Raw genomic sequence first — 24,880 nt, forward strand, 5'->3', positions numbered from 1 at the left:
AGCCGGGACTGCCGGGAGCGAAACTATAGCGAAAGCGGTGACCGCATCGCGATAATGGAAGATGTCGTTACGTCGTAGGCGCGCTCCGAATTTATCGTTCGGTAACTCATTTTGTTAACCCGCGCGCAGCTCGTTTAATTACATATATAATAAATTTTTAAGCACCGTCAACACTACGTCACGTTTAAATATTATTATACGCTTTCGCGATATATATCTCCCCTTGATTTACAAACACCGGCCCGATTTTCGGTTACGCGATTGGCGAGAGAATCGCTTTCCGCTCCAGAAGCATGCAGACATTCGCGCAACGGTTTTGGAAATTAATTACTCGTCGTTTTACAATTCGCTCGTACACGCAATGCTCGTACGCTGGCCCTAACGCGTATATACACATCGAAATATATGTTTTCGACTCACGCTACTTTTACGTGCGTTCCCGTCCGCTTTGTCACAGCGGATCCGAGATCCTCGTGCGTGCAGCAGTTGATCGCGTTTGCAAAAAGAAAGAATCACGTACGCGTTACGCGTACAGGATGAAACAGGTGATTGATTAATACTGGCTACGTATACGAATAGACCCGCGAGACGGTGGGAGGGGGGGGGGAATGACGGGCGCCGCGCATGCGTCGCTCCGTACGACGCGCACGCTGATGATACGAACGAGAGGCCAGGTTTAAAAACTGTGGCGCACCTCCCAATAAGGGAAAATTAAACGCTCGAGATAAACGATGGAAAAACTGACGCGTCGTGACACATACGGAGCGTACACGTCGTATTTACGCATTTGATTTATCGCCGATCGTGCTGGGCCGGTAAAATGGTCGCCGATGAGCGAGGCTTCGTCACCGCGTCGACGACTTATTATTTATTTTCGTCCGCATTTGTTCCCACAGAAACTGCAATCGCGGCGGTTAATTCTCAAATAATGACTCGACGTCTCACGGTAATCGAGAAAACTTAACGAATTCGAAATACGAATATTCAATTGTTCGTATCGAGAGACAGCGGCGGTTGATCTCTCGATTAGGAACGCGGAGACCTTTTTTTGGAGAAATCGAAAAGCAAGAAGGTATATTGATACCTGGGAACTGGAAGTCGCGCGGAGAAAAAGTCACAGCTTCGCACAACGAACTGGAATACCCTCGAAAATGACGAAAAACCAAAGGTGGAAATACTGATACAGGATCAAGAATTTCTTAAAGTAGATATTTGAAAATACTTTTATTTTTTTCAAATTATATGTAAAAAAGTGATTAGTTTATCTTTAATAGAAACGGAAAGCCAAAAATATAAAAAACTGATATATATCTCTTTAACCTTATTCTTTCGTAAAATATTTTTTTATCCGAGTCCTCTCTCGTTAATTTTCGCGCGGGGGAGAGGTAGGGCTGAACGGAGAATCCCTTTTCTCGTTGACGTCACGTCGTCAGCCTGAATCACCACGGTTATTCCGTTTGATTGTTTAACGAGTGTTTCACCAGTTATAGAATGTCACCTCATCGGCACTTCGCGTGCGCTCGTACGAGAAGCTTTTCCTTCACCGATCGAACGAATATCTGTATGCGAAATTACTGACGACGTCAATCGGGCACGGCGAGACCGCGGCGAGTTTTGAAATCGGCCTATATACCGTTTCATTTCTGGTGCAACGAATTAAACAGCAACGATCTCCACCAATTGCAGCTCCGAAGACCTCCGCGTAGCTGCGTTGGTCACTTATTTTTTATCGCGCATTAGTTGCTTTCCATTTACACTCAAGTGATCCGAGTCACTCAGTTACGCGAGTATATTTTATACTCGGATAAGATATGTCATTTATTCGTATTTACCTGATGCTTATTTCGATGACGATAAAGCTATCGCGTAATAATACAGGTCCATAGCCTCACTTTTAACGCGAGTTTATTAGATTCATTAAAGCACACGGTTTCGATCGTGGATAAAAACTCAGTCGAATATCTCATCGCTTGCCAGCGTGCAAAAAGAACGTGCATTTAACTGAGTTATGACGTCGCAAGTGAGAATTATCTGAGTTTTGACGTAAATGGAAAGCAACTATTAATTGCGTCTGTTTGTAACTACTATTCTTTCCTAATGATATACTTGCGATTATTTTTAAAATCTTTAACATTTACGTGCGCGCACACATCCAATTTTGATTTTATTAATTATTAAGTATATTTATTTTTCGTTCGTTAATTCACATATGTTCCTTTCATCTGAAAATATACTCGGAATCCCCTCCCCCTCTTCCATCAATTTCGATGATATGTCGTAGTATAGATGAAAATAGATTATAAAAGATGTGTGTTTTTATCAATCTTCAATCATATACGCGGAAACGGGATAAATTGGCGAGATATTTTAGAAACTGACTTCTCGGAAGAGGAATAATACGCGTCTATATGTTACAAAGCGGCTATCGTATTCTCATTTTCCGCTAATCACGTTCGAAACGTCTCTGACGTGTCCGCGCGTGACGTTTACCGCGTTCAATCGTCAAATTAGATGTAATTTAACGCATGCCACGAGCTTTCAGTCCCGCCGTGCATTCCGCTGCATATCGGCAAATAAGTCGCCGCTTCGCGGACAGCTGATCGTCGCGACGCAAACCGCTGAGTTGCAAAAACGATGCGTGGCAGTGTACGGACAACGAACATTAAAATCCGACTGTTGAGAGACTTTGTGAACTTGATACGACAATTCTAATTGTCTTTGGTTTCGCGAAATCGTAAACTTTGTACGAATCCATTGTAAACTATCTTGCGCGTTGACAAAAGATTAATGTTAATAATTTTTTTTCTATTCATAGCTGTTGTTATTTACTGTATTTTCTTATCATTCGTGATTTTATTTACGAGGATACGTTCTGTTCTACATTAACGTCGTTCACTGACTTAAAAGAGTTTTTATTTTTCGTGGTCAATCTCATCTACGCGCGCGTGCAATATATTCCGGGAAGAAGTTGGGAGAAAAATTTTCACGATCTTGAAAAAAACTCGGAAAACAAAAAATGTATATCCAGCTTGTTACGTAATATATCATTATATAAATAAGCGAACGAGCTGTCGCGCGTCCGGAGTTATTAATTATTTTATATTTTTCCAACAGCCCCTCGTTTCTCGCGCACGATCGCTAATAGGTATATAGTAGGCGCGTCGCAAAAGCAACGATCGCAAATTCCAAACGCGCGTTTGCATCTCTGTAGGGTCGTCGTCGCAACGTATGTATGTATTCCAGATTTGAAGAGAGGACAATGGGAAATCGATGCGGGTCGGATATACGCGGTACATACGTGTCACTCTCCCGTACGCACGCCTATATGCCCGGTTCCGTTGTTCGTTCGCGCGGTCAGTGCGCGATTGAGCGACAGTTTCGTATAGAATTGCATTCGCCGTGATCGGCGATCGGTCGGAGGTCAGAGGTCAGAGGCGCGCGCGCGCGCGCGCGCAAATATATTGCGAAACACCCGCGCGGAAAATAGCGATCTCGCGATCTCTTGGCTGAGCGGGGAAACCGACGACCCGCAAATCCCGCGCTCGTGTCAGTGGCGCATCGATTAACTTTGCGATTTACAGCTTCTCCCGATTCCGCGCGCCGTTGAATTATCGTCTCGGGATTAATTCCCCCTCCTCTCCTTCTCTTTCTCCATCACTCTCTATCTCCCACTTTGGTCCGCGGATCGCGCCGCGGAGTTATCCTTTTTTCTTCTTTTTTTCGAACGCCGTATAACGAGAGGAATCAAGGATAGCAGAGCGGCGGGGTTCAAATTTAATGGGACGTAACGTCGAGCACGACGAGCGTTCCGACGGGATCGCCAACCGGTTGAAAATGTACGCCTCTCGGTGATTAATGGGACTTAATTTTTCATCGCCAAGTCGGTAAATCGCGCAAATACACCGAACCAGAAATTATCCGTGTAAATAAAGTCATCGCCCCTGTGTGGACGGAAATAAAAGAAAAATCTTGATTATATTTTTCCCTATTTTTTTTCCCGCAACCCTCGACACCGACGCTGCGATAAAAAATATCTGTCCTCTGGCCTGGAAAATTTTTGGCCGATGAAACGTATCTCTATTATATACGCAGAAGGAACGAGTTGCATTTTTAATATCCGCAACGTGCGTATTTTGTACATTATTGTCATCGTCCGAACGATGACTCTGATTTAAAGAAAAATACATTAATAAATTTCTCGTAGGTTTATAAGGCGCGTATTAGCATCAATGTTAAATTGACTATCAATTTAACGACGTGACATTACATTTCCAGCTTCGTAAAACCGTTTCAGGACCGGCGGGGATAGTGATCGACGCGTGGTTTAAAAGCATAACGATAAAATGTATAAAATTAAAAAAAAATTATTATTATCAGGTAAAATCGTCCGGTGATCGAAAACGTCGATATTGATTGTCGATTGTCGTTTACAATATTTCGATGGAGGGGGTAGTTTGAGAGAACGACAACGACTGGGAAAAGATTCAATAAATCTACTTGTGCTTTCAAGAAAGGATTTTAGAGACGCGGGACACACACGTGCGCATCGTCGTAAACCCAATGCTGCATATACGCATTTATCGCGACGCATTTCGGATTTTGACTCGCATCTTCGCGCGTTTACTCACAACGCGCCGTACGTGCGTCAAGGCTCTCGCGGCGATCCTTATTTACGCATCTATAACTTTAATGTCAATTTATGCGCCGCTATACACGCGGCAATTACGCGATCCGTACGTCGCCGTCGCGTCGCGTCGAACGGACGCTCGTCGCGCGCCGATTTTTTTAACGATCCAATATTTGCGCGTGCAATATATCGGATAAATGCAATTTACCGTTCTATTACGTTACCGGATATTTGCGCGGAATAAATATCTGCCGTGCGGCCCCCGCCGGAATATTGCGTGACGCGCTATTTTTTTAATGGCCCCTCTGCACGAACGCGTGAATCGCTTAACGTGCGCTTAACGCGTTAATAATTTAACGCACGGCGTAACAAAAGTATCAGGATAATATTATTTCGAAACAAATATCATCGAAATACTTTGTTTAGAACGTTTCTTTCATTCGCACGTTCGAGAACGTAACGCGACAATAAATATTTTGCGCAAGACAGTTTTACGTTTCATCATTTTTCTCATCGGCCGATGCTAAAATCGTTAGTTACAGAGGTGGACGGTAGATGGCGATGAGACCCTATTCGGCTCGCCCGAAGAATCCGTAGAGGATTTCGCGTAATAAGACGAGGCGCGCGTCGATATAACGGAGAGATAAATTCCACACGAAAGGCTGATAAACGGTTGTTCAAAATACAGGAGAAACGCTCGATGATAATAAGCCGCAACGTTTATTTACGGACTTTTGTCGCTATATTATTATTTTAACGAATGCCGTTTTTCTTTTCTTTTATTACACGATGCTTCTAATTACGACGTAGCTGTCTTTTACGTTGATATTCCGCGATAAAATTAAATATGTGTCACCGAGGCAAGCGCGTCCCGGATAAATTTCGAAATACTTCTCGGTTACGAGCGTATTGTCTATACGCTCGCGTGCGTGCGCGCGCGTGCGTGTGCGTGTCCCATCTCTTTTTCGAGCCTCGTACTCCCGTGGAATTACGCGAGAATGACTTTGGCAGAGCTCCAACGCGCCGCAGAATACGCGGGGACAACACATATACGGAGCAACGAACTTTAGTCGGCGCGACTTCGGGCGCGTGGATTCTTTTTGTTTCGACGATAACTTTTCAGCCGGGAAACCTGATGTAGACGTTTTCTTTAGCGGCGATAGTACGAAACTTTCGTTCCCCGTACGCGCCGTTCGTCCCTACGCGACGCGATAATCGCGGAGTCCTCGTACGGAGGGTGGAGCGGAGATGGATACGTATCGAGAGACTCTTTGAAAAATGAGGCTCGTCACGCTAATTGTAACTACATCGGAAATCGAATCTCACGATAAACGCATTCTTTTAAATTTATTTCAAACATTATTCAGTCGTGGAGGAATAAATTCGGTCTCTCTCTCTCTCTCTCTCTCTCTCTCTCTCTCTGTCTGCAGATCTCTCATTTCTATATTACAGGAGAAAAACATTATTGCGGTAATAATATTATGTCGCAACACACAAGCGACGCAGGAATGAAAACATAAAATCGCAGAGGGAAAATAGAGACAAGAGAGAAATATTATCGTTTAATAAAAGCGCTTCCGAAAACATCAACATATTTAGCGTACCAACGCGACGCGTAATACGCGGTTTGTATTTGTAATATCCGTTTTTTTTTGCCCTAATTTTTTGCCTCGTTATATTTTTACGAGGCTCAGCGCGGATGCTTATCGGTGTTATCATACCGTAATTAATGCGATCATTATCGCATCCGCGCTGGCCAGATTAAAAGCTGCAATGCGCGCACACGCCGCACACGGCACACCGCGCGGAAACAGCTCACAGCGTCAGACGCGGTGATTAAAAATTACAGCTGGCGCGCACGGCGGTGGAAAAGAAGGAAAGAAAAGGCAAAAACGAATGCCTAGAACGAATCTAATGCGCGTCATAATTTTTAATTATTATTCCGCGACGATCGCGCGCGGTTTACGTAAACCGCGCGCGACCGCCGCGTCCGCGTCGCAACCTTCGCGCCATCAGCTCTCGCTACGTACGCTTAATTAATTGAACGCAACGTAATTACGGGGGGACGGCGCGGCGCGAACCGGCCGGGACAGCCAACCATTTTTAATTAATATACGGCGAGAGGCACGATTACGAGTTTCTCGTTAACGCCCTTTACGACGCCGACGCCCCGTGCATTTATCCGCGGAATATTATGCCCGCAAACATTTCCGGGTCGAACACTCGTCGTAAGACACGGGGGGGAGAGGGAGAAAGAGAGACAGAGAGAGAGAGAGAGACGTAATTACGATTCCTATTACGCTAAAGCCGATACCGGTAACGCACGACCCTATTCAACCCTCGGCCGCTCCCCCACCCCTCCCCGGAGGATCCGGAGTCGCCGGCGAAATAATCTCCGCGAAATAATCCTCGGGAGACCCGCCCGGTCCGACGCAATTTCGCGCGAATATGAATAAGAATCACGACTCACGCGCGTGACTCGGCGTCGGGGAAAGAGGGGGGGCCCTCTCTCCGTTGCGGCGAAGTTAGGGCGCTGCCGGGTGGAGCAGGGTAAGCAGGCAGGCAGGCAGGGGCAGGTTAGGGTTGGCGTCGGGAAGAACCGTGGTGGAGGTTTGGGGTTAGAGCGGCGGCGGCGGCGGCGGCGGCGGCGACGGCTGACGTGGTGGTGGGAACGGCGGCGATGGTGGTGGCGAGAATGACCGACCGCGCTGACTGCGCAGACCCCGAAGTCTCGCAGCCGCGAGTACGTAGTCAAACTCCGGCTCAGTAAGGACTGTGGTTCCCCCGTTCGCAGTGCGGTTCGAATTCTCCGGGAGCGAACCGCGTTCTTTCGTTTTTTCTCTCTCCTTTCCTCTTTCTCTCTTTCTCTCTGTCCCTCCCTTTTTCCCTTCCCATCTCTCTCTCTCTCTCTCTTTCTCCGTCTCCAAGCTCTAATCCCGATTTCGTCTCTACCTTCGTTTTTCAACCCGCCGAGGCGCCTCCTCGACTTTTTTCTTCCTCCGTGCAGGTTTGTCCTCCGTCGTCCACGCAACGTACGCGCGCGACCGAAACCCGGAACCTCGGTGACCGCGTTCGCGTCCGCGTCTCGCGATCGATGGGACACACACGGGCGAAACGCGCTGGCGACACCGGCGATAGCGCAGGCGATCGCGTCCCGCCGATCCGAGCAGGTGCCTTCGTGGCGAGTCACGTGGATCGGCGGCGATCCGGCGATTCGGGAGAGTCTCGTTAGTCCCGGTCCGGGCTGCGTACGGCGCGCCGCGGTGCGCGCGTGTGTGGCGGATGTTCTCCACTGGACCTGGACATCAGGCTGCTCATCGGTGTCCGCGGATCGCGGGGTGACCGGAGTACGGCGCGGCGGAGAAGCGGTGGCGATCCGCGGTGGTGCGGGTCGATGCGCACAGGTCCGAGGAGACGCACCGACGCTTGGCCTCGCTCGGCGTAAGTACGTACCACCCATGCACGCTCTACGCTCGTCCCACCCGCTCCGACCCTCGAAACCGCCCCCCTAAAACACGCGACGCGATCCCACGAGCCCGCCGCGCGCGCCGGTTCCCGACCGTGAGTCACGGCGCGGCGCGCCCCGTGCGACGAGTCAGCTGGAAGCGTGCGGACTCGCGGACTGCGGTGTGCGATGTGCGATGCTTGCCGAAGCGGGGGCTCTTTTGGTTCACGGGATTTCTCGGGTCAGCTGTTTACCGGTCGTGCGCCTCGGCGCACGCCGCTATCGCGGGACGTATCGCGTCCGGTAGACTGATTAAATATGCATTCTCTTTGGTGCGCGTTGCTCTTAAAATAGGGCTTCGTCGACTCGGCGTTAAATCGCCCTCCGTGTTTACCCGCGGTGCTCTTTTATAGACCTCCGAGCTGCGAGCTTGATTTACGGAGGAGCCCTGACTTGCCTTACGAATAATTTACGAAACGTGCGATGAAATAAATCTTTCGTTAAACGCGCGCGGCGGGAGCCGAGTGACTTTTTAGAGCCATCACGCGCACTCTTATTCTCGAAAGCCACTTAGCTTTTTCTTTTTTAAGCGGTTTCTATTAAATTCTCCCGCGCGACTCCGTCGTTCGCGGGCACGCATTTAGAACGATGAAATCAAATTGAAAATATTGAGTCTTCTTCAGAGTTGCTATTTTTACTAATCGACGATACGTACCGCTGTGAAAATACGCTTTGTACTACACACGTGTCCCTTCTCGAGTAACCATATTACTGTACCATTATCGAATTTGAAACAGTCTAGCGTACTGAATAACACACTTTGCTATTTAATAATTTCAATGCCGAGCTCATCTGCTGCGTTCTTACTAATATAATACCGTTGCGCGGAAGCGGCGGGATTTTATCTCTATCTTACAAACGTACGCGCGAGATATTACGAACGCTTCTTGAAAGAAGCGCGGCGGAAAGGGGAGCTTGCCGCAAAGCGAGATACAGCGGAGAAGGCTCATCCGCAAAAGTCGATAACAAGCGCGTAATCGTAGAATCGCGATTCCGAGACTCGTTAAACAAATTACTTAAATCTCTCTCTTTCTCCCACGTGTCCGCTAGTAAATATATTACGGTGCTTTCTTATACGCGCCCGCTGGCGCTTTGGGGCATCGTAATTAATTATCCGATACCGCGGATATCCCTGATCCCCAACGAGTTCGAGCTGCCGAGCCCGAATGAGCTCGTAATGAAATGCACCCCTCTGGCCTCTCGTTTCCAGCGGACGCTGTTGTTTTTCCAGCCAGCCGATGCGATATCGGAGAAGTGTGGCCCCCGAAATATTCTCCAAGTTTAATAACCGCCGGCTTATATATCGCGCGGATATTAAGTACGCGTTAGCACGTACGTCTCCCGACGGTATTAAATTTTGACGTTCCTTCGGAGGCGGGGAGAGTTACTTTTCCTCTTCTCGAAGGGTCGTTTAATGACTCGGAGTTTGCAAAGGAGAATTACGGCGGTTAATACATCGTAATTACTTCCACGTGCCTACGCGCGAGAAGCGGCGCGGAGCGCCGGGCGACTCGTCCGATCCGTTCGGATGATGTTTCGCATCGCCGGGGATATCTCGACGTTTAATAACGCGCGTAGTCGTGTACCCGCGCCGACGAACTTTTGTGTGTATATTTGGAAACTTATTCAGTTTCATAACGAATGATTTGTCGCGGTCGTAAAACCGTATCGCCGCTCGCGGTGATTTGTGATCTCGCTCATGAAATCTATAACAATGCTCTCTACACAATGTTCGGGTGTTAATATCCCGTTCCACGCATAAATTGTAGATCGCGTGTGTTGCGCGCAAATACGTTTATAAAATGTAGCACAATTTTTCAGAGTTTGAGTTACGTGGAGATCTAGCTCGTAAAATATTATTCATACGCGAATGTATTACAACGATGTAAGACCAGCGATATTTGATTATTAACCCTAGAGCAGCTGAAAACCGAAAAAGAAAATCGTTTGGGGTAACGTCGTACACCCTTATTTGGCCGTTTACGTTCGACATTTATACCACGGTAAAGTATATTTCAGAATTTTTGTGAAAATCGGTAACGAAAAATTATACACTTTATAGCACTCCCCGGAAAATTCTACCCCTGTTTCATATATACGCGTGTTTAAGATTCGGTCAATTATTTCATTTTTGCTGTTCTTGCACGGCAACTGATTAAAACTTTGTAAAGTTTTTGTGGAGTTAATTTTGCTGTTTCCATATACTTTTATAATTTTTGACTACTTTTCAAATAAATAATACGCGACAGAATCTGTTTTACTTTCCATTTCTTGCGATTTTTCCCATCCGACAGTTTTTCATTATTTCCTCTACTTCAGATGTTAAGAGAAATATGTTTTTTTTTTTAAGAAACGAAAAAATCGCTTACACGCCGTTGAAGGTTGTCTATTCGTCTTTCAAAATTCGTTGAAAATTTTAAAATCGGTGAATTTTATGAAAAGCTACAGCATTTTTTATAAAAATAATCATTTCAGCCCAATTTTTTTTCTTTTTTTTGTTTTTCGAAATTTTTTAACCGTTTTCTTTTTACTACCGCAAATTGATGACTACTGTCGTCTTCCCTATTAAAAAACAAACAAAATTATCTATTGGAAAGTTGTCTAACGACAAATAGAAATATTATACGCGCGGTACAAGTTTCGGGTACGTTCGTACCCCGTTTGGCCTTTCACGTATGAGAAAATTAAGGAATGCTCTCTAGGGTTAAAACAAATCTTAAATCGACCGAACGGTTTCTTTTCCGTTTTATTTAGAGAACAAATTTGTTGGTCGAACCAGGAAATTCCAAGTCGAATATATACAGAGGGCATGCTTGTCTCACGGACATTTCATAATCTATTTTAAATATTCCTTATAACACACACACACACACACACACACACACACACACACATTGCCGACAACCCTCGCGTGTCGCGCCGCGATCTATCAAAAATCAATTCAAACGTTTTAGATCGCATTCCCGGGGATACAAAACTTTTTATCTGTCTTACAACAGTCGCCGTAGCGTGATTAATCGACCCATCCGTACTACTATTAAATGGGATGCGGATAATTAATCGTCGGTTTCGCCGCAACACCTGCTTGCCTAGCGTGGGAACATCTGAACCACGTTAGACGCGCGGCGCGGCGGCTCCGCGCAAAAACGGCGGGCATGCCGATCCGGGATCCGTGTGCGGCTATACGGGCGCGAGTCATTAAGTAAACTGTAAATCTTGCTTATACTCGGCGCTACGCGCCGGGCTTACGTCAAGTCCAATCGTAAATTCTGCGATATGCACGAGAGATATTAAACCCATACGCACACTCGCATTCCTCTCCCTTTTCGAACGTTCTCCCATTTCGTGCCTTTCCAGCGTAACAATAACCGCGCCAAGTGCCGTGGCGAGAGCTTCGCTCTCCAATAATAAACCGGCCCATAAAGCTCACCGGGCGTAAATGACGCGGGAATTACAGATAGTATTTACATCGTCTCGCCCGTAGAGGAGTGCCGCAGAACTCGGCCAGTGTGTTCCCCGCTCTCGAGCTCGTAATATACCCGACGCGTTCGTCGATCCATTCGTGCGCACACGCCCACGCGAGTACGCGACGGAAAGAGGGAAAGAGGAATAAATGGAGAAAGAAAGAAAAAGAGAGAGAGAGAGAGAGAGAGAGAGAGAGAGAGAGAGAGAGAGAGAGAGAGAAAGAGAGAGTGCGCCGGTAATAAACAAAGCCGTAAAAAGCTCGACACGGCAACTACGCGCGCGCATACGTAATCGACGTCGCCGTCAGGCGTTAGGAGACTTTTAGGACGCGGCGGGTCGTCCTAAAAGAAATTTTAATAAGCCACAAAGAGATCGGGTAGAGATCCACGGCAGGCGGCACCCAGCTTCAGCAACGGCGGCGGCGGTGGCGGCGACGCGGCGGCAACCAGAGAGTCCGCCCTCCCGGTCGCCCTCCAGTCAACTTCCAGCGGTCGTGATAAATCAAGACGCACCTGGCGTCCCTCGCTGCACACACGCCAGGTCCGATGCATTCGCCCGTCGCGTACTCGCTGGATTACCTTCCCTCTCGGAGAAAAGCGTATTCTACGGAGCGGTCGAATTAAGAGCCGCGGGAGCGTAAGGGGGGCGCGCGCGAAGAACGGATGGAAAAGGCGAAGGCTATAAATACGAGGAGAGGCCAGGAGAGCTAGGGCGCGCGGGCGAAAAGACACGGAGGCGGAGAGAGAACTGTCCTCGGCACAATGCGCGTGCCGCACCAATCCTATTTTCAGAGATACCCATCTCTCACGGTTTCAGCGGCGGCGCAGGGTGGGACGGCGGTAGCCGGGTAACCGCTTTATCCGATCCCTATACGGTCGAATCGCTCCTTCGAGGTTGGGCTCGCTCGCAGCTGTGTTTCGTCGCTTCTTCAAAGTCCATCCTTCCCTCGCCTCTCTATTCGAAAAAACGTCGGAAATGCAAAGCGCTTCCGCAAGTCGCGAGGGGTAGATCGCCCGATGCCGGAGAGAGTGCGCGCGCGCGCGTTTTCCATTTCGCTCGTAAAACGTCTACGGCGACTTATCGAATCTGTATTACCTCTCATGCACGCCACTCGCACGCGGAGAAGTGTTTCGATAGAGCCTTCTACCCCGCCTCGCCCGCGCCCCGGGAAAGCGATATTTTTCAACACGTCGATCGATGAGGAAATACAGGGGCACCGAACTTTCGCGAATGTCGTTTACACCCTTGTAACGTATACATCGTGCGACGAAAGAAGTGAATTTCTGCGTCGCGCTGTTGATAAAAAATGCCAGTCGGGATTGAAGTCGACACGGTCGCGACAATATTTATTTGTCAAATGATATAATTTGTAACGTATTTCCGTCCGCGCACGTGTCTCGCGCTGCCGGTTATTGTTCCGGGATAATTATTATTCCAGTGACGATAGAGGATGTGATTTGAGATGAAGATTAAGGGTGTCCTCTGGGTGGACTAACTCATTTAGCCGCGGCTGGCACAAAGGACAGCGTCACTTGGACGTCACGCAAAGAGCATTTTGGCTCCCCCTGCGGAGTGCCAGAGATAGCAGATTGTAATAATAGTGCTTTCCAGACTAACAAGACGAAAATTAGATTCAATCTTCGATTCTTGAGATCTAGGAGAGCCCTCCGCGTCTATTTTTTTTATTATTAGCGCGTAACCGAAACGATCATTCGTCTTGGATTCTGAATTATCAACGTTATATTGTTGCGGGAGCGACGTGACGTGCCACTTACGGAGCATGACAGATTTTCCCGGTAGCCACTTATCTCTGGTTGCGAAGTAGTTCGCCCGCGCTCGCGGACGACGCGGTGCACACTTAGCCGGTGAAACGAGGTGATTTATAGCGAAACTTGCCGTATAAAACGTACACATACGTTAAACGTCCGGGGTGTCTCGCACCGTTACTTCCCACAGATACACATCCCCCTTGCGGCTTAAATTTTGCGGAATCGAGAGAGAGAGAGAGAGAGAGAGGTAGGAGAGAAAGAGGGAAAGGGGGGAAGGGAACCTCCTCTCCCGGTGAACTTGTACCTTGCACTTCAGTTTTCTGCGCGGCGCTCTGTGAAGGGCGGATATCGTGTTTGCTCTTGTAGCCGGTATTGTTTGCCGGCCGCCTTTGTTTACGGCTCTCCCGTTCCCCGTTCCACCCTTTTTGGGTGGTAGGTCACGGTTCAGGGAGCTCACTTGAGGAGGATTTCTTTTGTCTCGGCCGTCGCGTCGGTCGCAATAATCGAGTGAAACCACGGCGAACGAATTGCGGCACGCACTTGGCGCGCTGGAACAATATGATTACTTACCGGCGCGGACATCATTGGCGAGATTGGAGAAAGGAATGAACGCGTCGGAACTTTCCCCGGTAATCAACGGTATCTCCGTTGATTAAACCGTCTATACCATCCGACGATCTATATACCATATACCGCGAGCGCAAACACACGAAAGTGAAAAGATCATTAGAGGATATCATTTGGGAAGAGGAGGGGGGGGGGGGGGGGTGAGAACCACGCAGCCTGAAGAGCGAGAGACGTAATCGTTGTGGATTATCCGTGACCGCGAGCGCTACCGGCCGGCTCAAGGTGCGCCTGTCATTCGAGCCGTCGAATCTTTCCCTTCACGCGTCTCGTTCTGTGGCGAAAAGAGGAAGGCCTTTCCCAGCCGATGTCGAATGCCGGGGCGCCGAAGCGGACGGACGGGAAGCAAGAAAGAAATGGGCTAATTGCCTGGATTTGATCGATCGTCCTGCGAGGCCCGTTTTCTCTCAATTATGTAATTGGACGATGTTATAACTTGCCGCGCTCGGAGCCGAAACGACGAGTACGTAACATATACGATTGCGCGCGCGAGGGCCGAGATTTATTATTATTTTGGCGAGACTATTCGCCTCGATACAACCGTAATTGGATCTGGGACGTCTCCTTGTCAGGTAACGTCATAATCCCGCGTGGAAAAGCTGGAAGCGCACGAGAGTAGGTCGTTACTCTCTGGAAAACCGGAAACGTGGCAGAGAAAGGACAGGAAGGGAAGCGGCTGGCCGACGTACTGGAACGTAGGCGACTAAACAGGCTGAATATTGTTAGCGCGACTACGCCGCTGTGCTTTTCGTTCGAAGCTGGACGTCGCGTCGTTATTATCTTGGCCGTTAAATATGGCCTCGCCAGACACACCCGTGAATAAATTAACGTGCGGCGAACGCGCACTTCGGACATCCCCGCTTTTTGAAGGATTAGAGAAAAAGAAAAACGAGAAGAGGCTCGAAAACTATAGTTTTTCACTTTGCGCGCGCGAAGCGTGATTAATTCTTTAACGTTACACGTAAAAATGAAACGTTTAACAAGCGTTTTCCTTTCTTAAACGGTTACTCGAGATACGTACACACGGAGGTACATCAGCGACGTCGATTATATTTTCGCAACTCAAATAAACGGTAACTTCGGATGAGGGACAGGTGGAGGAAATAACCGATAGTTATCGGTAGAGAACAGAGGCGACGCAGAACGAGCAGATGGGGGATGTTTTAATATGTTCGACCGATATTTCTGCGGCTTCATCGATGCGGCGGAATTACGAGAATACATAGTCCGGGCGTTGACATGCCGAGCACGTTGATATTTCACGTATCGTAAATTAGAACTATCGAGCTTTCCATCTGTAGACGCTATCGCCCGTATTTATCTATGTTCCGCGATCGATTTGCTGCCGATCTCCCTCCCCCCCTCTCTCTCTCTCTCTCTTTGATGGTTTCATTCAACAAGATAATGTTTTAATGTACATACATTTCTCGTATAAATGTACAAGATGTATCAGAAATCGTCCACTTTTTTTCCGTCTTATAAATTATCTGACGGTTTTCCAATTTATTCCCTTTTAACAGAAAAGTTGATAGGTTTATTGAATATCTCGCATTCAGTAATTACCAATCGACCGAAACATTTTACATTCAGATATTGAATACTTCAGCTTCGGAGAAGTCTCAAGTAGATACGACTTTTCATTATTTAATTGTTCGAATAAAATGTTTGTTCGATGGTTAAAGATCAAGAGATTTAATGTTAATAAAACGAAAAAAAGTTAGAGAGCTACCCTTCCACCGATTTTCCACCGAAGGAAACTTCGGCCTAAATTCGACAAGTTGAATTCACAATTAATAGGAAATGCGTGACATTCCGTAAATTCTATATACGCGTAATGAACACGCCGAGTATTGTATTGGATTTACCTGAGGTTAATTCCGTATTGACCGCAACATATATAAATCAGATTATATACCGGTGTACCGACGTTAATATGCAAATACGTACGGAAACCGGGAACGAAGTTTTGAACAGGGAGAGGTTTTTCGCATTACCACAGGCGATTCGCGGAAATGAAAGTACATTCGTGGGAAAATAGATTGAATTAAGCCATTTAATTTGATCGTCGCGCGAATTTTCGCGAGTTTTAATGTCGCTGTTATGAAATTATTTGATAATCTTCACTGCATATATAGAGAAAAAAAGTGTCGAATCAAAACTTAACAATCTATAATCTTCTTATAAGTATTTAAACTTTTTTTTGTTGAACTATATGTACAAATGACTTTATTCAAGCCAAGTTTTTTTCGTTTAACGCAATATATATCTCATATCTCATTTCCAGATTATATATCTTGCGCATATAACGAGTATATGAGTCTTTATTTGACACTCTTCTTTCTTTTCTGTGTAACTTGAAGGAAGGGAGGCACAGTACGTCAGGCGTCACTCCGACCGAGGAATGCGCGCGTAGATGAAAGTGCGCGGTCCAGTTAGTTTCATATCTCCGCTGCACGCGGAAGGGCGTAAATATGAGCTGCACAGAGACACTGTGCGTTGACAACGCCGAGAGACTTAAACGATTAATCCTCTCTCTCTGCTGACCGTAATTCGCTGGAAAGCCCGAGCGAAATCGCGTCGCGTATCAGAGTGAGACGCGCGTTGTACACGTTCGCGGAATTTTATTCGTGATTTATCGGCGGACGATTTTTATGAAGCCCGAGGGGATTTTATGAGAAACGCGGTCGCTGAAAGCGCGGAACGTTGAAATAAGATGACGACGACGGCGACGACGACTACGTATTCGTCCGTGGGTACGATTGAAAGAAGCGGTATGTGTAACATATACGATCCCCGAAGAGCATTTCAATATCTCTGACGGCGGAATCGAACGGCGCGAGACGCGCCGTGCTATATATTGCCGGAGCATTCCCGCGGCGTCGCCAAGCTGGTCTCTTTTAAATTTGGAACGATCGACTCCGGCGAGGAGACGGCGCCATTCAACGCGCGGAGCAATTTAGAATCGAGGTGTCCGTTTTTTTTCCCAACGAATGAAGAAAGAAAAAGAGAGTCAGCGAGCGTTGCGCGTGGTACGTTAGCATTCATTCATTGAGAAAAAGCAAGCGAGGAGTCAGAGGAAGGTCGTAATAACTGATGAACCGGGTGCGGTAAAAGCGGCGCGAGATAAAGCGGGTAACGTCGGGGTCTAACGATGGCGTGGGTGCAACGTGGGGAGTACAATGTATATATACGTGCAGCACCGAGGGAAACACACGGCCCGCCGCACAATCGTTCAATCCTAATGACACCGTTTCTTAAGAGCTCCGGCTCCGGGTATAGGTAATCTCGCGGGCTCCCGGGATACCGAAAGCGGGCCCCCTCTCGTAAAGCGGAGTCGCGCGAGCGACGACACGATTTAACTTTAGAAATCCGAATCTTTTTTCGTCGCAGCGGAAACGTCGCGGGCGGACAAGGGAAAGGAAGGAAGAGCGGTAGGCATCAGGCAACGAAAACGCGCGTCCTGCGACAGCAGGATGAACGAGAAAACCAATGAGGAAGGGGGAGGGAGGAGGGAGGAGAAGAAATAGCGGCCAAAGTGCTCGTTTACGTACAACCGAGATGGAAATACGGACGGGGCGAATGAACAGATGGACGGACGGACAGACGGACGTGGTGTACGGTCTGGGTATCTTTAATATATCTTTAATCCACACCCCTGCGCTCGCGCGCGCCCGCCGAGGAGCGAAGGTATGCGTGCAGGCAGCCCCCTAAGCCTCCGTCGTACTACGATGGGGGTAGCTCTCCGTGTGTTTGAGCTACGCAGGCGCGGTTTATCGACTGCCGCATATATATAGGAGCGGCGGGAGAAGCGTTTCGTTTCGTTTCGTTTCGTTTCGCAGTAGCCCGAACAATTTCTGCACCACTACCAGAACCTCTTTCTCTCTCTCTCTCTCTCTCTCTCTCTCTCTCTCTCTCTCTCTCTCTCTCTCTCTCTCTCTCTCTCTCTCTCTCTCTCTTCCTTTCTTGCACCCTCTTCTTTCTGTTTCCTTTCCGCCTTTCACGCCACCCGCCCTTCATCCCTTTCTTCTCCTCTCTCTCGCTTCCTCGCGCGCGTTCCCTCTCTCTCTCTCGCGCTTCTCTTTGTTCGTTCGTCGTTCGTCTCGGCTCCGGATATTTGTCCGGATTGCAATTGCAGAGGGCTTTTTCCCACTCGCTTCTCTCGTGCCTCGGCGTGTACCCGACCGAGTGAGTCCTCTTTCTCGCTCCCTCTCTCTTTTTTCCCTTTGAACCTACGTTTTCCTTCTTCTCTCCTTTCTGTGTCGCCACGACCTCCGCGTGAAGCAATATTTTACTCGAGCGGATACACGGGCTACGACCGCGCGCCCCGAGAAGACCGGGAGGGTTAAAATCGTTTCGACGTGCTCGATGACCGATCGAGTGCCATCTCCCCCTCGATGGAAATACGAACCGGACGCTAGTATAGCCACCGCATTAATCCTCCACGTACCCTGGATATAACTCGGTCCTCTCTCCGCGATCGTCGTTCCGATTCAAATCCTCCTTCGCTCGAGACTCGCCTCCTCTGCTCGAGCACGCGAAAAACGAATCCTTCCTCCAATCTGCATAATTTTCCACGGCCGAAGAAAGAGGCGAGGTTTCGAGGCGAGCGAGAGAAAATTTCACGATAAACCTGAGAGTAGCGTTTCACGAACGGGGCTGTGTCTCGTTTTTCACGAAAGTTTCGTGATATACCCTTGATCGGCAAATATCGCTCTATCGATACCGATCCAAAACTTTCTCCCCTATATATGTTAGGATGTTCGGTTCGAACGTTGATTGCCAGCTGTCTTAAGTTGCCGTCGCCGTCCACGAACGCCACATATCCATCTCCCGATCCCTCCCAGCGCTGCGCCGCCGGTGCGGGATACGAACCGAATCGTAGCGAACGACAGCTGTCCCGGATGGACGCTACATCAGGGAAAGGTGGGCGCGCACGGTGAAGCGAGAATAATTGATAGCTTGCCGGTATCGTTAAACGGCGTTAAATCCTTGAGCGTCATTTCTCAGACCGGGAGTATAACGAGCAGGATTCGAAGATCCCGGCCGTCGCGTCGACCGTCTGTTAAGTAATGTAAATGTCTAGGCATTTTTTTCGTTCCTCGCCGGGGAGGGAGAGAAAGAGAGAGAGAACGAGAGGAGGATTCCTTTCGAACAGGTGGCAGGCCGGACGCGGACCAACAGGTAGGAAACCGGGTACGCTGATACGGGTCAAGAAATGCATAAATTAAACAGGAGGCGTGTATACGGGTCCAGTCCCCACCGTTCGCCTCGTAATTTATGCCCGGCAACTGCATCGCGCCTCGAAAAGGAAGAGAGAGAGAGAGAGAGAGAGAGAGAGAGAGAGAGAGAGAGAGAGAGAGAGAGAGAGAGAGAGAGAGAGAGAGAGAGAGAGAGAGAGAGAGAGAGAGAGAGAGAAAGGACTATTCATTAAGGCGAGAAGAGACTCGGCCGGAGCTAGAGTAAACTTTCAGCTTAACGAATTTTCCGATTTCGCGCATTAATATGCTAATCTAATTAGCCGTTTCGGCACGGCGGTCCGCACTCCCGCACGTGTGGTACCGCCAAGTTTTTAAACCCGAAGAACTAATTGAATTAGCATTTCAATGCAGCGATTCGTGCAATTCGTTTAGAGCGTACCTCGCGCGTGGAACGCGCGTCGGTGATATTAACGTTTGATCTGCTACTGTTAGTACCCGTGGGGGCACGATTTTAATTACCGTCCTCGAATATTTATAACGGCAAGTAATTCTTACCGCGCTGCCTTCGTTGCAGTGGACGTGTGTGCAGTGTCGCTCCGTCCGGAGCAATGAAATTAATTATACGTAGCCTCGTAATGTCACCACTTTTAATTTGGGATGGATACAGTGTATAAGAGAGAAAGCAATAGAGCGAGAGAGAGAGAGAGAGGGAAAGTTTAATTACCATTTTTAAAAATGTCTCGGTGGTTCTTACAATAAACATGCAACTTAATTTGCTTAAATGACAAAATTAATTAACCTTTTTGTACACAATTTTCAGAATTAATTTCCCGGAGGGGAGAATAGTAAATTGATAACGATATTCGACGGAAAAGTTTCATTTCACGGAATTGCATTATCTTCGTGGCATGGCGTATTATAGCGATACGATAGGTAAATCGTAAAATTATAGCTCGCGCGTGGTTTGTGTTCCTCGCTAGAGAGGTTGTAGCTCGGTCGTTTATTCGGTGGTTAGCCAAGTTTGGTATGACTTTGGCTCGTCTTCAGTCGGAGTTGGATCGAGAGAACGAGAACGAGAACGGGTTCTGGGGGGGGGGGGGAAGGAAAAGGGGGCAGGGGTGAAAGGGGATTTGGTAAATTGAATGACTTGGCCTGTTGTACGTTATCCGAGACTTCTTTGCTTTATGCGGCGTAGAATCGGGCGAACGCGCGCAGATTCTATTATAGACAAGAAGTCACCCGCGGCTGCCTAGCTACTACGCTCGATGCCATTTCCACATGTATTATGCATGTCCGGGCAAATTTCGTCGTCTGTCGCGACGAGGGGAGGAACCGTCGTCTTATTTATTATTTACGTTTTCCTTTGGCCGATAAACGTGCGATCTTAACTTAGCTATCTTAAGAATCCCGACGCTTCTCCTTCCACACAACCGAGAATTTAAACTGTGCTGCAGACTATACCTATATTAATTTTTCAGCCGGGATTACACCGCCGCGCGGCACAATTTATACCGGGACGAGAAATATCGCGTATACATATATCGGAATATGAAGTCCTTTAATTCCGCTCGCATATCGCGATTGTGCCACGCGAGCTCGTTACAAACACGTCGTGCAAATTATGCGCGAACATTATTTATGAATTCTTTGCGCGAAAATATCACGTAGCGCGTAAATTGCAGCCAGTAATAAGATATCGACGGTAATGATATACGCGCACACTCCAAAACTATATCTAAATAAAACGACATATGAAGATCGTATATATGATGAGAGATGCTGCAACAATACAAGATAATTAAATTTATTTATCGAATCTCGGAAAACACTATACGAATGATAATCAATTTCAAAAGAGTCTTACAGCTATATATTATATATACAGCTTCAGAGTTTTTTTTCAAATTGATCGTCATTCGTATAGGTGTGTGTTTCCCGAGATTCTATAAATAAATTTAATTAGCTTGTATTATTGTAAGAGTCTTATATATATATATATATATATATATATGTAGGTCCAGAGGTATGTTCTGGGACTGTTTACGTTTTTTGAAATGTATACTCCTGGAATATAACGCTATATATGTAATAAGATTCAAAAAACTGTCCCGAAAATTGCCGTAGGACATCAATTTTTTCCAGGACAGTCCTGGAAACTGCCAAATGTCCCGGAATATACCGATATCAAAAATAAAAGTCCCGGAACATACTTTCGGACCTACATATATATATATATATATATATAAAGCATATAAAATATTTATATTTTAATTACATACAATATATGTTATAATATTATACGTAATAATATATAATATTTATGATCTTTAACACAAGATTGCACATTGATCTGCAGGTTCATGCATAGATGGAGAAAAATAAGATTCTCAATTAATATCATAATCATGAACAATTTATCTCTTTCCTTCGTCGATATATAACTATCCTTCTAAACACACAGCTCATTGGTGCGCCATGAACTACCCTTAATAACACAATCTTACTTCTCGCAACAAGATTATCTCGACGATAGGTATCCGCCGTAGCTTTAAAAACAATTACCGATCTTTGCAGATATTGCACTAAATATTTCATCGGTGTAGCGCACACCGTTGAGGGATAGCTTCAAAGGTACTTAACCGTTCGTTGGTTGGAGCTTACGCGAAACTTACGATGCACAGAACTAGATTATAGTTAGTCTCGTAAATGTAAATTTTCAACGAGTTGCCAGATAGAGCGAAATAAAAACTTCCCGTTGACCTAGATACTAAGTTGCGATACTTGAGCTAATTCCCGGGCTTTGCTCTTATCATCCCGACGGTCGTAGACAAGCGTTGTTTATCAAGGCGATGTCATTTTTACCGCGGGGCAAGATATCCTCGCTCGAATATCCCCCGCGCAATCAAGTTCCGTCTTCTCCCTTTTTCCCTCCCCGTCCTCTTTATGTCCCATCCCTTCTTTTCACGTCGATCTCGTTTCACCCTCTTTCACAACTTTCTTCCTCTCGGCGATATTCCCGGAGCCGAAAAACGCCCCTATCCCGGCGCGCCCGTTGCGAGGTAGGAAAAAAAAGGGGCGCCCGATTTCCCGGAGAAAATGACGCGCGCCGCCACACGGGATATTACTTGCCGCGGATGTTAACGTCCGTTGCATTTTTTTGCGGACGCGACGAGATGGGTGGGCCGCGGGGAGAGGAATGGGAGGAGGGGGCAGTAGCGGCTTTGGACGGTATAGCTGTGCCAGATAGCGCGGGATGCTGTAAATCTGTGCATTATACATGACAGTGAGATCAGCGCCATTTGTTATTCCCTGACGGAGCGTGGAAAAAGAGACGTGAAAAATTACGGGAGGGCGCGGCAAGCACTTACCGAAACGAGGATATCGGAGAAATTTCTGGACAGCGGTGGAGAGGAGAGGAAACTTGGCAGAAATCTCGCGATCGAAATTATCGTTGGCGCAATGCGTAATATCCCGCGCCCTCCGATGCACGCGTAGCCCCCCTTCGATTCGTGCGCTCTCTCTGGCACGGCACGGGTTAACGGATAACGATCGCTAAATTGTTGTTTAGTTCGCGGCCATGTGTAACGTTTCCGGTGTAACTCTCCGCGAGCCGTGTTTTCCGCGTACAAGCTTACTTTTGCGTCCGATTAACGGGGCTACATACATTATATGAGGCACTCGCGGTTAATTTGACGGGCTAATCTAGTATCGATTTTCAATCGACACGGTCGAGTTATGCGCGTGTTAGAGGGAAATTTCAGAGTTGATTAACGAAAGCGCTTTGCTTTACGTTTTGAAAAAAAACATCACGATGAACAAAAGTAGACGATGCATTTGTAAAGAGCATTTTTTTCAATAATTATTGATTTAAAGATTACTTGATTTAATCGTACATATCAATTGTATTTGTGAAAAAAACCAATCATATATATTTTTTGTTTTTTTTGTTACCTGATATAAAAATATTTTTTAAATTGTTCGAATTGTTGTAAATTCACTAATGCTTGGAACAAAAATTACAACATTGTACCTTTGTAAGAGTTGTATAACGAAATATTAATGGCCCCGGCATTGTTTATCTTGTCGCCTAGTAAATTTCCCAGGTCTTAATTCTATCGCAATAGACCAAGCATGCTGTGCTTTCACGTGAAATACGAACTCGTCGAATTGCTTGTTTTGCGGATAAATTTACCAAGGAAGGATGCACCGTGTTCTCTCTCTCTCTCTCTCTCTCTCTCTCTCTCTCTCTCTCTCTCTCTAAATATCTCTCTTTCTCCCTCCCTCCCTCTGCTCTTTAAGACATAAACGCGCCATTGGCAAACGTATTGTTTTCTTGTTACCCCCAACTTTCTTTGAAGGATAGTTCCACTATATTTCTTCGCCTGAGGGTGATACAAGGAAAATATATATTGGTATAAAGCAGTATGAAGAAATATTGTTAATATACTAGAAATATATACATGATAAAGTTATATAATAAAGTTGTGTACTTAATGTAACTTTTAAGAGAAAAACAAAGTAACGCTGGGATAAATGCGATATCATAATATTTTCAGTAATGATTTTCATCAATTTTTAAAGAATTTGCATCATTCATCGATCACGTAGTTATATCGAATACCGTCATTTTATCTGGAATTTAATTTTTCTAAAATTAATATCACGTCAAACACCTGTATCGAAAATGTCATTTTTTATATGCAAACGCGTTTTAGGCAGTTTGCGATAATTTGTATTAAAACCCGATTGCCCTGATTGCCGACGAGCTCGGCCGGTCGTACGTCGAGCACGTCGCAGAGAACGCTATAAAAAAGTCTCGCCATCAGGTGAAAACAGCGAGCGCACACGGTGAGATTCGTCGTCGATTTAATTAGCCGAGCGCAGTAAATTTAGTCGGGATGTATATGGGACGCAAATTTAATATTCACTCCTTTTTCGCAGCCAGTTTGTCATTTTCCTCTTTTTGTTACGAGTGGGTGGCGTTATTTACCCTCCGCGTGGCATAAAAAGGAATAAAAGACGTTGACGTACAAACTGCGCCGTGTCGGACGTGTCCCGGGAGGAGCCGGCGATGCAGGCAGCGCGAAATCTGAACGCGAATGAGCGTGCAGGTGTCCGTAAATAAACTTGCATCGAGCTTGTGCGGCAAACCGGCGAACGTAAAAGGTAGTTACGCTTTCGCCGAGTTTACCCGGCTCACAAAGGTCTTTCAGCTAACGGCGGATTTTATTCGAAACATTTACCGCAGCTTCGTGATACACAGCGCAGGGATATCGTTCGTATAATCGCGCCGCGCGGTTCATGGTGTATAAAGCGCGAAGAATGTTTCCGCGTTTGTGCGAACAAACACGATAGGATGTAATAAATGTTTTCTATGCTCTCGTGCTTTAACGTATTTTGGTTTTATTTATGCCCTTTTAAGCGCCCGTGCAATTAAATTATTTCGCATTATCGTGACCCCGTTGATTGTAATGATAGTGCCGCATCACACTCCGGTTGAAGAAGTGGAATTTTGATAGAGTATTTTGAAATGTGAAATTAACACGCAGTTAATATCATTAAACTGTCGGTCATTAAAGGGATAATTGGAACCGCATGCAGCAATTTCTATCGCACTTTGAGGTGTAATTTTATAAATACGTGTAGTAAATGTCACGAAAATCAGATAAATCCGCATCGCGATGAATGATAT

General features: G+C 46.7%; 2 protein-coding genes across 7 annotated transcripts in view; one reads left to right on the top strand and one right to left on the bottom strand.

Annotated features, from left to right (window-relative positions):
- Positions 1–7,600, bottom strand: part of LOC143900020 (uncharacterized) — an 18,857-nt gene extending 11,257 nt beyond the window's left edge. Inside the window, exon 1 of one of the 3 annotated variants that reach the window (XM_077410927.1) lies at positions 7,580–7,600. The gene's annotated coding sequence lies outside the window, so the exon portion shown is untranslated. Of the gene's footprint in view, positions 1–420; positions 578–7,579 lie in introns of those variants that run through there. The other 2 variants (XM_077410924.1, XM_077410926.1) reach the window with 2 other exon arrangements.
- The window catches only part of LOC143900022 (uncharacterized), a 23,875-nt gene continuing 6,349 nt past the window's right edge, over positions 7,355–24,880 (top strand). For 2 of the 4 annotated variants that reach the window (XM_077410929.1, XM_077410931.1), the window contains exon 1: positions 7,378–8,068. The gene's annotated coding sequence lies outside the window, so the exon portion shown is untranslated. The other 2 variants (XM_077410932.1, XM_077410930.1) reach the window with 2 other exon arrangements.

Source organism: Temnothorax americanus, unplaced genomic scaffold, assembly GCF_048541705.1.
Source record: "Temnothorax americanus isolate GAGA-0224 unplaced genomic scaffold, ASM4854170v1 Scaffold3, whole genome shotgun sequence".
In the NCBI taxonomy this organism is placed as follows: Eukaryota; Metazoa; Arthropoda; class Insecta; order Hymenoptera; family Formicidae; genus Temnothorax; species Temnothorax americanus.